The sequence below is a fragment of the Ostrinia furnacalis genome, unplaced genomic scaffold (assembly GCF_004193835.3).
Source record: "Ostrinia furnacalis isolate ACB-3 unplaced genomic scaffold, ASM419383v2 OfSCF0077, whole genome shotgun sequence".
Taxonomy (NCBI): Eukaryota; Metazoa; Arthropoda; class Insecta; order Lepidoptera; family Crambidae; genus Ostrinia; species Ostrinia furnacalis.
Window position 1 is genome coordinate 338,913 of NW_021130316.1, and position 14,876 is coordinate 353,788.

Consider the following 14,876-nt stretch of genomic DNA (forward strand, 5'->3'; position numbering starts at 1 on the left):
TTAAAATAATGCTTTCGATGCTGTGTCCAACTGTCTATGTTAGCAAGGGCTTGACATCGATTCTTAGACAGAGCAGCTCTTTTCACTGATATAACAGCAGGGTTTTCATAAAAATTGTCATTACTTAATTGAAAGGAATTTGAACAGGATAGGTTTTCTTTCAGCCTCATCTTGAGACCTGCTTTCTACACTCATACTTATTTCAGTAACCTATTTGTCACACAAATCCCTGTGACACCTAACTATGTTATAATATCATTTTACTGATAGCGACTGTAGTCGATTGGTGAAGTTAGCTCTAAATATGAATCCAGGAAAGTTAAACGGCTTAAAACTCGTACGCTGGTTACCCTCAGGGAAACTTATTTAAAATAGGTGATGCTCATTAAATGTGATATAATTATTAGCACGCGTGAAATAAGAAAATAGTCATCATCATCATAATTTCAGCCATAGGACGTCCACTGCTGAACATAGGCCTCCCCCAATGATTTCTAAAATGGCCGGTTGGTGGCGGCCTGCATCTAGCGCCTTCCTGCTACCTTTATGAGGTAGTCGGTCCACTTTGTGGTCCACCCACAAGAAAATAGTAACTATTATTCATAATTCCAAATTGATGGTGACTCTACAAAATGACGAAGGGGCAAGATAATGATGCGGTCGTCATTGACAATAAGAGCAAGCACTTACCGTCATGGCGGCTCTCAAGGGCGCAGACGGTGACGTGCGAGACTGGGTTGACAGTCATCTACAACGTTAAAGTTTTTTGAAGTTACTGCTCTTCATTTAGTTTTCGATCTTTGTTATAGCTACCATACATACCAAATCAGTCGTATTCGTATTGTGTCCACTGTCCAATCTGTCTAAAAATATTTCGTTTTTCTGTAAACCCAAGTGGATGCTGTTGTCTTCCATTAAAGTTTCTTCAACCTATGTTTTCACAATCTTCCTGATTTAAAACGATCCAATGGTCTAACTCCTTCTAACTCTAATACAACCTTTTGTGAATGGATTTTTAAGAATCACAAACACGTTTTTCATTTTGTTTGTTTGTTCACTGCATTGAGGAATGGAAGTTTTTAACACACTGCACTCGTTCGAATTTACTGGATATCGAATAAGTGCCGATTCCTCTGATGGTACAAAAATATACAAAAGCGGAGATTTTCATGCGCCTGAGTGCTTCGTATTGATTGCAGTGCTTTGTTTGTTGTTGAGAAAACAAATGCAGTTTTTATGTTCTTAGTAGGTAGTTGTAATTCAGAAATCATTACGTAGGTAGGTACTTATTTTTCATGAAGTTCTATATTTTGCGGCAATCAGAAAATTTTGTTGATGATCTGTTTACTCGTTTGATGATTTTCTTACATATGGCAATGGGTACGTAATTAAAGTATTTTACAGCCAAAGTTATTTCGAGATATATACTTTTCCCGCAAGCTTTATTAGCTAGCAATTATTAGTCACGATAGATACATTTATATTTACTTCAGTTTAACTTTTAGTTATTCCGTACCTTCGCAGCTCACAAATAGAGAAAGTACGTCTAAATCAGGGTAATTTACGGGTTTGCTTGCGCCTGCGCCACTCGTTAGCAGAAATAATTCGCTACGCTTAATTAAGCAATTTTTGCTTTGAGACGCATCTGTATGCTAATTTGTACGTGTTAAGGTACTCGTATGTATATTGTTAGAGTGACACAACAAGATGTAGTCATCGCTATAAGGGTCATTCCATAAAAATCTGTATATTTTCGACGTCATTTTGTCCGTAACTTTTTTAAGATGCTTTTGAATACTTTATTAGTGTAAATTATTGTTTATTAATTAATTATGTTATGTCTAAAAGGGCCAGTCACTTTATGCTTTATTTTAGGAGAAATTATAATTTTCAATTTTTTCATACTACATTACTCCTATATGACTTCTAATAAAGTATAAAACTTTTAACCTTAACATTTATAGATAAGTTAATACACATAATGTAGTTGTTTTGTTATTATCACTATATAAAAAACATCATTCCCTAACTAGTAATTTAGTCCCAAGTGCCGTTTAAAGCTAGGGCCTGACGCTCTAGGGACTGACGATTTGGAGTAAAACTTAACACAAATGCAGATTAACTTTATATTATAAGATGCTTAATACGATGTGCCGACAGGCGCGGATCCAGCCCTCGAAAAAGGTTGTGGGCACAGCCACCAAAAATTTAGCAAAGTGAGAGTTGGATTGGAGTACGAACTCACTCACTGAGCGTGAGTGAGTTCGTACTCATCACGCTCGATTTTTTAAAGGATCATCAGTCAGCCGTTTTTATCATCAGCCTATCAATCTTATCAATAGATCATAATATTAAAACAAACAAATTGGGGTTGTGGGCATGCCCACAGTGCCCACAACGGTGGATCCGCGCTTGTGTGCCGAAAATAGCCAAAAAACCACACGTAAATACTATTAAATTATATACAATTTCCTATTATAATCAATAAAGCTACTCAACTAGGGACTGACGAAGTGACTGGATTATGTTGCCAAATGACTTTTAGATTATGAGATGTGACCTGTTTTCTTGCAGTAATTTTCTCGAATTTTGACTATCTTAGACATGATAAAAATGCATTTTAATGAATTAAACATCAAAATTTTCTCAATACACTTTCTTCTTCAGGGTATGCTTATTCTAATGAATACATTCTATCTTCTTACTTAGAAATAAATTTGTTGTAATATTAGTTCAAAGTTGTGCCTTCGCGAGTTACCTGGAAATCGGGCTTTCGAAATTCGCTGTTTTCGTAGGCAAAAATCCAATTTGAACGAGATTTTGTCAATAGACATTCCGCAAAAACGTATGATAATTACGATGATATAAGTCAAAAGAAGCTATAACAATAAATTATATGACTAAAATCATTTCGAAATCTGCTAAATTCTCGATTTCTGCATGAAAAATGTGACAACGCTCTTAATTAAAGGTTGCCACGACATGCACAGAATGTTGGAAAACAATGAATGGGTTTCTACCTAGGTAAGTACATTATTTTCATCTCCATTTACTAGCAGTACTAAAGTCGCAATGTTGCTATCATCATCATCAGATCAATTTGTCTCCACTGGACAGAGCATGGTCATCCCTAATTTACTAGGAGTAAACGGGATTCTAATTTATGGAGAAAGCTTCACACTGTATGTACCCCATTACCTATATCGCAGTAAACTCTACAACTATTTAATTTGGTGATAATCGGTTGAAGCGAAGCAATCAATATTCTGCAATAAGAATTTCGTTCCTAATCTTCCAGGACATCTGTAGTTACTTTACTTTTTCCATGAACTTCGTAGTCTTATGCTATACCTACTCATTTATACAAGGTTATTTTTTGTATATACGAAAGCCGAGACGCGTGTCACGTATTTTAATCTTTAGAATCAGTATAAAAAAAAGATACCTTAAAAACTCACGAAGTTCCAAGCTTTATTTGTTGTCCCATTATCCGCACGCGAGTGTAGACATCGTACAGCGCGCGGCACTTTCGTTGTTGACAACGCAATGTTTGTTAAGCTTTGACAACATTTTCCATACGCGCAGAACATTTTAGTAAGGTGTCCGTAAATTATGGATTTGTAAATATTATTTAGTCAAAATGTAACATGATATAAAAATATTGCGATGGATTCTATTACTGATTCTGAACAAATAGTTTTAAGGTTTCGTATATACTAAAAATAACCTTGTATAGTCTTTCACTAGCAATTATACTTATTCCCGCCATCCATCTCGCGCAGTGCAGCGAAGGAAGTTTACGCGCGTGCGCAGTTCCGCGTCCACAGGATGTTTTGGCGCTATTTCTGCCCTTAGAAATAGGTTGCCAGTGCAGAATTAGCTGGCTCTCATAGAATAAATAGTAACGCACTAGCACTAGCTAGGCACAAAATCATATTAAAATTTTACAAAATTAAGGTAATTTTGTTGTCCGCAGAACTGCAGTGTGATTCTATAAAAACTCTCTTTAGACAACTGAATCCGCAGTGATTTATTTAGATTAACATTCTAAAAACTCTATCGTCGATACGAATTTACTCTAGCGCTACTTACACGAATTTACGCTAGTGTTCACAAAACACTAGTAGGTATTCATGATGATTATATTAATGAATATTTAATTTTGTTCTTTGTGTACTTAGTCGCCTTTGCTCTGATGGTCTGGTAAGTCTGTTCTTTGAAAATATTTACTTAGTTAAATAATTTTGAGAAAAATTTGCCCCGCCAGCAGGGCCACTTCATTTGTTGCCTAAAGAGCATGAGCCAAATCTGGACTAGAATCTAGACTGCGCGTCTCAGTTCGGTTACGCGTTAGTTCATTAGGTAGGTAGCTTATTTAGGTATTTCCCATTTCAGCCCATAATTTTTGAAATTTTTGATTTCATAGTAAAGCTATCATTACCACTTTCCTATTACATTTTAAAGTAAGATCCAGCGGGTGAGGTGATTCAAATTTCCTTTTGTCGTGTTCCATCTTTCTCTATTACCTAAAGTCATTGCAATGTTTGGATGTAGGGATCTACAGAATATTTTATCATTTAAAATCCCATACCATTTTTGGTGAAATTCAAACACTGACATCAATATAAGCTCAGTTTTCGGCTTCAATTTATTCTTCAATTAAGATTCATAGTCACTTGTATCGTGTATACCACTGGCAAATTGTAGCTGAACAATTTTATGTTTAAATTTAAGACTCATCAATGTATGATATGTACCTACAATTGCAATAAACTAATTTGATTTGATTTGACCACTAGCATAACATTTGTATCGTCTACTATGCGTAGAATAACATTTGCAAAACGTCAAAAAGAAATCCACACCACTCGCGTTGAAGTGGCGCAGAGTTTTCTTTAGAAGCATTAGAATACATTCCAAGCCAAACAAATGCAGCATTGACCTTGCCACTGGAAGGCCTTAATGTTTAACATCTGGGTTTTATATAAATACTATTTGTTTGGGTGGAATTTATTTTATGTGTGCGGTTGAAATGGAAGTTTTGTTATACTTCTGTTTTAAGCACGATGACAATGACATGACCTAGGTTTGTAAGAATTATTAACCGACTTCAAAAAAGGAGGAGGTTATATGTTCGACTGTATGTATGTTTTTTTTTTTTCTATGTATGTTCACCGATTACTCCGTCAATTGTGGACCGATTTTCAAAATCCTTTTTTTGTTCGATAGGGTACACTTCTGAGGTGGTCCCATTGTCACCAAGTCAGGATCTGATGATGGGATCCTAGGGAAATCGAGGGCAACCCTCAAATTTTATAGGCACGTATATCGTTTTTCAAACTTTTTCTTAAGTTATTCAAGTATTTGCTCCTGGAAATCATCATCTCATATTGATGAGCTGATGATAGAAGGTAAAACTCCTTAATGCTTAGGAGTTGGAGGATAATTTTATAGATAAGGAGAGTTTCTAAAGTTATTCAAGTGTTTACATCAGATATTCATCATCTCATCACGATGAACTGGTCATGGTAGGTACAACTCCTTAATGCTTAGGAGTTGGAGGATAATTCTTTAAATATTATAAGTACAAATAGACCAACAGTTGTATTCTTTCATGTTTTTAAGGTGGACTGACGGTTTAAGGTCTTTTTAGGTTTCCTATATGGTAACCTGTATTTTGTAGGGAATATTATTTTACACTAGACATGAAGAATAATATGGTCTTAGTGTACTGCCTACCTTCAGTGGTAACATCAAGGTAATAATTAAGTAGTTAACTAAAAAGTAAGAAATAAGTAAAATTTTATTAAAAAAAAATAAAACCGACTCCAAAAAACCTACACTATATTATTTTTCTACTTTTTAGTGTAGGTTTTTTGGAGTCGGTTTTATTTTTTTATTTTTAACGTCATATGAAAATTTTCACTTGAAGTGCTGGGACTTACAGGGTATAAAATATTAGTTATTTTTGAAGGACCGTCCGTCTTACCTCATTTTGTAAAATTTAACCGTTCAATCTTACGAGGTAGGAAGAAACTAGACGAAACTGTGTTTTAGTCAAAGCATAAGCTGTTTAATTTCTGTTATTTTTTGGTATTATAAAAGTAATACAGGTAGATTAATCAATTTACATACATATTTTGTAACATCTAAAAACACTAAATGCCCTAAAAATGGACTAACATGTTTTCATGAAAGATTATTTAAAGGTACTATCTTGGGATTCCTGGGTAGTTCTATTATTTATCATTTTGTCGTATCAGCGCTACGATTACAAACATTTGGCAACTTAATAATGAACATAGGCGTAATAAACTAATACCTATATTATTGAAGGGAAAATCGGCGGCTTCACACCCCATATTGCAACATTTTTGTACCTACTCAATAATTACTGGATAATGTTTGTAATCGTTTACTAGATAATGTTTAACTACAACTAATAATGTAGCTAATGATGTAAGGCAGTGTACTGTATACTTTTTTACTGAAATAAATATTCTTATTCTTACTTTTGTGAAGAATTCTGTCACCGTCCACTAGTTAAAATTAACATGAATAACTTTTTATACGAATACGTTAAGCGCCGAACATCCTGTACACTGTACAGTCAGCGGTTGTAAGGGTTTTAATATTTTTATAGTTACAACAACTTGAGAGCCGTCTGGACTCTGGCGTGTTTATGAAACCGACCATAACTTGGAAAGAGTTTCGGAGTTCATTCAACTACATTTGGTATTTGTAGCCTTGTTGTGCATAAACTTTACTGAAACAAACTTATTTTTAAAATGCTTTTTAACATTTTTGACATGCTGACAACTGGTGAAGTATTTCCACTGTTTTGACCACTGTTTTGTTCCACTGTGAGTTTGGACTGAGATGTTTGAGGATCTGCTAGAATTTGCCCAGCGATGGGGCACTGTAGATATTATGTCTTTAAAATATTTTAAAGTAAGTAGTTTTGTAGGTGTTATCTTTTTCGTTTTAAATGTTTTATTCGGTAAAAATCCCATGTTTCGCTATCCTCCAGTCTCCTCCTAAGTGAGTGCGAGTATGTACTTTTTAACTACTCTCTCTTGTTATGTTACTTTTGCTTATGATAACTCGCTTTACCTATAAACAATTTCTAACAAAAATTACTTACATCCAAACTCTCCCATCAATGTCCAGTAATTTCCATGGTACGGACGGACAGTTTGATTATTTATTAGTATTGATTAGTCTGCCGGCAATTGTGGCATCCGGTCGGCGTCCAGCGTCCACCATGCGCTCGGTGCACTTTTTGTGGCCCTTTGACCTTTGGCAGTTGGTTCTCATTACAGTGTATTTTTATGGGAAATGAATAAGCAAAGAAGTGGTGTAGAAACAAGGTCTACTTCCTTGTAAATTATGTACATTCAACTTCAAGCGTTGATGAATAAGTTTATGCACGAATAAAAACTTTTCAGTCAACTTAGTTTTCTCAACTTAGGCTGAGTTGCATCATCTTACTTTACCTATAAACAATGTAAAAAATCTGTCAAGCTCCATACAAAAAACACCGGTTATCGTTATAGTTACAGTTAAAGTTAGGTGGTGCAATTATTCAGCCTAAAAACCTACATTAAATCTACTTACTTCTACTATGTTTTAGATTTATTCAGTTCAGTGTTAGGTGGGTATTACAGTTAGGTATTTCTAAATAAACTTCTGGTAGTTTTAGTCAATTTAAATCTTCACATATTAAGAAAGTTTCAATGTAAAAGTTTTTAGTATTCTAGTGTGCGCATACCTGGGTTATCACAATCAAACTCATTATCTACAATCTCGTAAAAGGTCATAGAAACAAAGACGATATTATTCAAAATAAGGCTTAGCCTTATTGAGCAACTGAATCTTATAGCATAAATCGTAAATTGTACAACAATACGTTGATATATGGGCAATATTGAATAACCATCTCGTATACTGCGTTTGGGAAGACACTGCGCTAAGTGGCGGGCAAAGGTCGCCCGTTCAATATTTATGCACCACCTTTGTCGGATTAAATGCTAGGAAGCTAGATATTCAATTGGTTTATAGTTTAGAATGTATTTATTGCCTTTTGAAGATTTAGCACCGTGTATCCGAGCTTCGGTCTATGGAGAACTTTGTATTTAGTACTACATCGTGGGATTGAAAATCGATATCGTCAAGCCTATTTAATTAAGTTTCTGGACTATAACTTAGAATATTTAAATTGGCTGTTAAATTACATCACTATTATTTTATTGAAATTACCTACTTTTACTTTTAATGAAATTAACTGAGTTATAAGCTCTACAATGACTTACTTCTGTGCATATTTATTAAGTTTAAAGCCTATTTATGAATAAGACTCAATATATTATCGTGTCTCTATCATCTACTCGTAAATAGACAAAGACACAAAAGTGTCAAAAGTCGACATTATCAAACACATTTTGCAGAAATGAGTCTAAAATGATTCTGTTTCTATTATATGGTCGAAAGTGTAGCCGTTCTTATAACTAGTAGGTACCAATAGGCTAGTTGCCTAAAAAAATTTTTTTAGTCCGTAATGTTTAATATCAAAAAATATTGGACACATATATTTTTATTTGTCAATCTAACAAATAATTACATAGTTATGGTGCGTTGAAGTTGCGCACGACGTCACAACGTGCGGCATTTTTAAGCAAGCGTTGACGTCACGGGCCTCTTCTTATGAACNTTGCGCACGACGTCACAACGTGCGGCATTTTTAAGCAAGCGTTGACGTCACGGGCCTCTTCTTATGAACTTTGGGGCGCTTTATCTCTTTTAATTTTCATTAGTTTGAAAAAGTGAAAAATACGTGTAGAGTATTTTTTGATAAGTTAACTGACGGACTAATTAAAACTCTTGCTTTTTGACCCAGGCAACATCCCCATTATAATAAATTAATCCTATCGGTTATACAGTAGGTACCAATAAAAATCAGCGTCCCTTTCACATTGCCAATATCCATTTGCGAGCGACCAATTTTACTATCTTTACGACGGCAACACAACGCGGGCTCACAGCAGTATCGCTAATTGATATAGCGACTGCGGCGGAATTAGCATTATCAACGTTTAATCGCAATTAATATGCGCGCGCAAATGCTCTTACGCTGGTGCAGGTTCTACTTTGTACCCGGGTTCTTGCTGAGTTATTGTTTTGGGCTTGATAGAGTTTTAAATTGGGAACCAATTGGTGTTATGGGCTGGCAGCCTGGCACAAAATAAGTGCTTACTCCCGAGAATCCTGGTTCAAAAAAAATCTTGAGAATCCTTGTATCTTGATATTGCTGGTTCAAAATATCAATTTGGGTTGCAAATGAATTTGAAATCGTTTCCGTTTTCTAAGCTGTCAGTCTGACACAGAAGACCCATTATCTTCATCATATTACCTTTTCATTCTAGGCATCTTGACATAGTTAAATCATAACGATAACATTACCTTTCAAACACCGTGCATCTTTTGCATCAGAGAAACAGGTAGAGCATGAAACAACCTTTTCTTCGCCACTTTACTGGGATTCGCAAACGTGGGAAATTTCGTTTATAGAAACCCAAGTGTTCTAGTGAATGTGAATTTTACTACCACATTCTAACAAGCAGCCAGCAATCAAAGCCTCCAGCTGTCGCAGTGGAATCCTCGCCTTAACGCCAATTAAGCTCTGTGCAAAAATGCAGCCAATTGCAGATTTCTAACTGGTAGAAAGTTGGTTGGATGAATGCAGTTGTAGATATACTTGTAGGTAAATACTGGGAATTTTTCAAGTGCCTGAGAATGTTTTTAACAAGTATTCTTTATTAAACTGTTAATAGTCTGAACATAAAATGAATCATGGTTATTTTATCCATTGGAAGAACAATAATACTCATCTTAAGTTGTACAGTATTCCTGAAAATGTTATCTTATAGTGCCTTTCGATTATTTTTCGCAAAAGTTTACACGTGTATCCGTTAACTGCAATGTGAAAGCGTTTTATTAATTTAAGATTCGGAATCGGTGTGATAGTTAAAACAATATTGTTACCGCCTTTGTGTGTTACAGTTAATTCTAGTTGAACATTCTCTTTTGATTTGGCTACGTGTCCGTCAGTCAGATTACCGCCACAAAGGCTGTGGTCCGTCGCTATCAAAAGAATGTTTGTGTTGATAAAACAAACGTTTGGTTTGAACTCGTTTGATTCTGCCTCATTCGTCTTCATTGTTTCGTTTGTAATTGATCGCGTATCTAATACAATTTACTTTTTATTACCCTGGTCAATCAACACTGAGACATGCTTTTGTCTAATTTATTTTGTTACTGTAAAGAAAAATAAGATACTTTCAGCTATGTTACTGAGCATATTTGTCTTATTCTATATGATAAGTTCTTCGTAACCAGCTTCATGATTGGGCGACGATTTGATAAATTATTTGCGAATTGAAATGCATCAGACAGGGGACATCGAGTTTATTTTTATGTGCAATAAATATGCATAATTGAATTGTGCTGATGTGCTATAATCTGTTTAAAATGTCAGTCCAAAGTTCAGTTTCATTTGCAGTTATTCTGATATACCTAATTAATTGGATATCGGATATAACAACATTAAACGTGCACGATTAATTAGTCAGGTGATGTTTACCAAACTTTAACCTTTAACATTGATCGACAAAACAAAATGTTTTTCAAAATAAAATAAGTTTTTTTTATAACTTTTATAATGATTCTGCCTTATTTGTATTCATTGTTTCGTTTGTAATTGATCAGGTATCTAATACAATTTACTAGTTATGACTGATAAATCAACAATTTTTGTTCTTAAGAAGAAAATTATGACACTTTTTCGAATGTATCAGAAGTATTGCTGAACTGTCTTTTATTGACGGTGTTCCTCAAGGTTTGCTTTATTTGGTATTTATTGAAAAGGATATTTATTGGAGTCCCATAGGGAACGGCAGAGCTTTCTTAAGATACATAGTAATCAGGCGCGAGCCATAAATCGTGGTAGCGCCCGCGCGCAGCCCACGGCGCAGGCGCATCCATATTGAATTGTCGCTGGTTTTGTTTTGCCAATAGTCGTTTTCTATTTGTCGTCGTTAGGGCGTTTCAAAACCATAACAAGGATTTATTGTTACACGATACTGAGTTTCTTGTGAATAGCTTATTTAGGTATTCATTCTGAGATATTTATTAGTTATTTCTTCTTTTCAAATATTCAGAAGCAAATCTTCGCAGATGGCAATCCCTTAACAAGCTTTTTTTTCATCAACAAACCAGCAGTAGCTTAAGCGGATTTTACGTAATTACTGCAATTGTTAAATGCAATTATCTAAAATAAAACACCAGTTTATTCCCTGCTCCGTTATCTGAAGGGCTAAATTAGCTTAGCTCTAGCTTTAACTTTCTTTTGTTCTGGCATTCCTTTGATACAGTCGTGTGGGTTGACTTTTCGGATGTTGCATAATGGTCTTGTAACGAAGATCATAAGGCTGGGAATCGTCTGCCGCTTTCGGGATGGCCTGCTGGTGATTATTCTTAGTGATGGATGCAGCGTTGTAAACGCAGTTGCGGTTCTTTGAGAAATTCTTGATTCCACACGAATAAAACTACCTAAAATTTCGATTTAGACCACACAAGATCTTGCAAGCAATTTTGTATGACTTTTTCTTAAATTATTTATTGTCATCTTCATTTCTATGTTTTTGGGATTAAATCCCATAGAGTAGATACCTACTTATCCTATTCTGATAAGTGATAACCAAAATAATAGTATTTTTTGATTATTGCCATTATGGTAGAGTAAGTCGCTTTTTAATTTTTTTCCAGATAAATAAAATTAATAAATATTTACTTATCTTGTTCCGCTGTGATGCTTAAATTGCTTATTATCGAAATCACTTGTTTCTCTACACCGGTTAACCTTCTTTAGACTCTAATAAACTGGAACAACACGGGCATTCTTTACGAACTTATTAATTGCAGTGGTAACAGTACGTTAACTTTAACTGCTAAACGGAATACAAATCTTTTATTGTTTAGTTATGTTGTTTTTCTAAAGTTTTCGAGATTCTGTTACTAGTTTCAGTATCATTAAAATCTAGAAGATACGAATAATAATGTTAGTCGAATGCGTAGGCAGAGATAGAGTCATGTATGGAAGCTGTGGTAGGCAATGAATCAGTAGTGAACGAAAACCTATCAGCAAATTTTTTTCATGTAATGTTTTATATCACAACACGGCTCAGGGTACAAACAACGCAAACAACAAGACCTCTTATTGATAAAGAGTACCGCCTAACAAGAAAATTGCTGTAAAGGACGCGCCAAGCAATCGGGTCACAGATTGGAAAACAACAAATCAAGGTGACACCGGTTGGTGGTAGCTACAATGGCGGTCAATTGGGTAACGATTCAACGATTTTAATGCCCGCGTGGACAGGGGGCCGAATTGGAGGCGAGGGATGGGGTGTGGTCGGTATCGATTTGTTATTTGATTTATAGGACGATTTTTGACGAATTTACAAATGAAGAATGCATTACGATGATATGTTTGTTGATAATGGTAGTTATTTAAAAAATATACGCGCTGCTAAATCCCGCTGAAAATCAGTGTCGGGACATCCTATAAGGTGTCCCAACTTAAACTGAGCGGGCGCCCTATTAACATGCATTCGTCTTTTTCTTTTAAAATCTGTTGTATTGTTTTTTGTAATGTGTGTTAATAAAGTTATTTATTATTATTATTAAATATTTGCTTATGTGACCTACTAAATGTAGACTGTCATTTATGAAAAAGTTGGAGATCTATCGATTGAAAATTGGTACCTAGTAGTGGAGGAGAATTCGTTACCATATTTAATCTCAGCGTGTACAAGCTAATCTTGGTAACATACAAGAGATGTTGTGCTCAGTAGTGCTCTCCCTGTTTGGGTGTCCACGGAAGACCAGCGTCGTGGCATTATCTACTGAGATGCTACGACACCATGCTGAGTGGATACCTTTTCAGTATCATTGTAATTACCTTCTCATTAAATAATGTTAAGTATTGCAAGTGTATTGTCGATGATACTGAATAAACATTTTTTCTTTCTTCTTTCTTTCTAGAGCTAAAATATGTAATTTATCTCTGCCAAACCTCAACGGTCTTTTTATAGCTATCATAAAATTCTTATGTCTCAGACAAAAACATAGTGCCTGATAAACTGTTTTTAGCGTATTTATCGACATAATACAGAAACCTTCAGCAGCCCATCACTATAACTTAAGAACTCTTACGCCGGTCCACATGCGCTGGAGTGGATACGGGACCCGTGCTCTAATCACTGCGCTTGCGTATCAGTGTACAGTGTGTGTGACTGTACTCTGTGTACTTTGATACACACTTTATGGTAGATACACTACACAAAACAAAAACAAAAAATGCACTAAAAATGACACGATTTAGGTTTAGATACGAATAATATCTTGAATGTCTGGTCTATGTAAATAATAGTGAGCTAAGTTTCGAGCGTTACAATACAATAATTCATTTAATACGTTAGTAAAATATGTAGGCATCTTATTACATACAGTATCTAATTGACACTCATACACTGTACCTACCTAAATAAGAAATTGGGCGAAGATTTTATAGTTTTTCACTCTATATTCGCCTACGGTCCCATGGAAGAAGTAAAAAACTCAGTAAAACTCAGTAAAACTCATTTATTTCTGTAAGTAGGCTTTAAAAAAGCACTTTTACACGTCCCAGTATTAACCCTACCACTGCTTCAGGACAATACATAAATGTCTCTGGGGTAGTGGCGTGTGAGGCGGGTCGTTACATTCCCTATAATATGGTCGAGTGAAGCGATGGCTGGTTCACACGTCATGTCTGTGAACAGGCGCTGCCTTCGGGGACTGGTCAAGGAAAGATATACCTGACATAAAATATATGTATCAAAACGCAACAATTAACCTAGAAATTAGCACGGCACTAAAGAAATATATTCAAAACTGCCACGCGGTCTCGTGCTAGATGGGCGTCTTAAAGGCCACCTTCTATAAACGGGAGCGCGTGGTAAGTAACTTGCTTCTGAATGTATGTAGCTTCCTACTTTTTTATTTTTAAACCGGCAGACAGTGGTGACTGAGTTTGTTGCGGCGCTTCTTCTCAGCACTTGCCAAATGTTTGTCTCGAAGCGCTGGTAGGGCAAAAAAAGAATGAGACATGTATAGGCTCCTTAAGAGCATTTGACGATTTGCAAGAACTAATTTAATTAGTCTAAACAAATAAAGATAATTTTGATTTTGATTTTGATTTGAATAAATGGGCCAGTGCTGAGAAGAAGCAGCGCAAGAAACTCAGACACTATTGTCAGCCTCTTTTTCAAAGGTTTACAGGTTTTCAAAATACATAGTTATAAATATTTATGCGAGCTAGGCAGTTACGCATCCCAAACATTTTTATCTTTTAAATAATCATCGACTTTATAGTAGCCCTTTTTCATTAAGGTACTTTTAATATGTGCTTTGAATTTATGAATGGGTAGTTCTACAACAGTTTGTGGTAATTTATTAAATAATTTAATACATTGAATGAATTCCCAATCTTATGCAATCTGAAATTTGGAACGGCAAGTTTATTTTTGTTTCTTGTATTAAAGTTATGCAAATCGCTTTTTTTCGTGAATTGCTCTATATTTGTAGTAGTAGGTATTCTATGCCGTAGATCGTGTTAATTTCGTCACATCGGTTTTATAGCGCGGTGGTTTCGCCACGATACAAGTCCCATTAGTTTTTATGTGCCCTGCGGGTTGACAAATAATATTTATACACATTTCCCACCACGCCGTTAGTGTCGGACAAAATGGCGTATTTATATGCATTTTCTATTTAAA

At 35.2% G+C, this 14,876-nt stretch overlaps 1 protein-coding gene across 1 annotated transcript in view; it reads left to right on the plus strand.

Annotated features, from left to right (window-relative positions):
• The window catches only part of Btl (fibroblast growth factor receptor), a 115,029-nt gene that overhangs the window by 882 nt on the left and 99,271 nt on the right, over positions 1-14,876 (plus strand). The gene's annotated exons all lie outside the window — the stretch shown is intronic.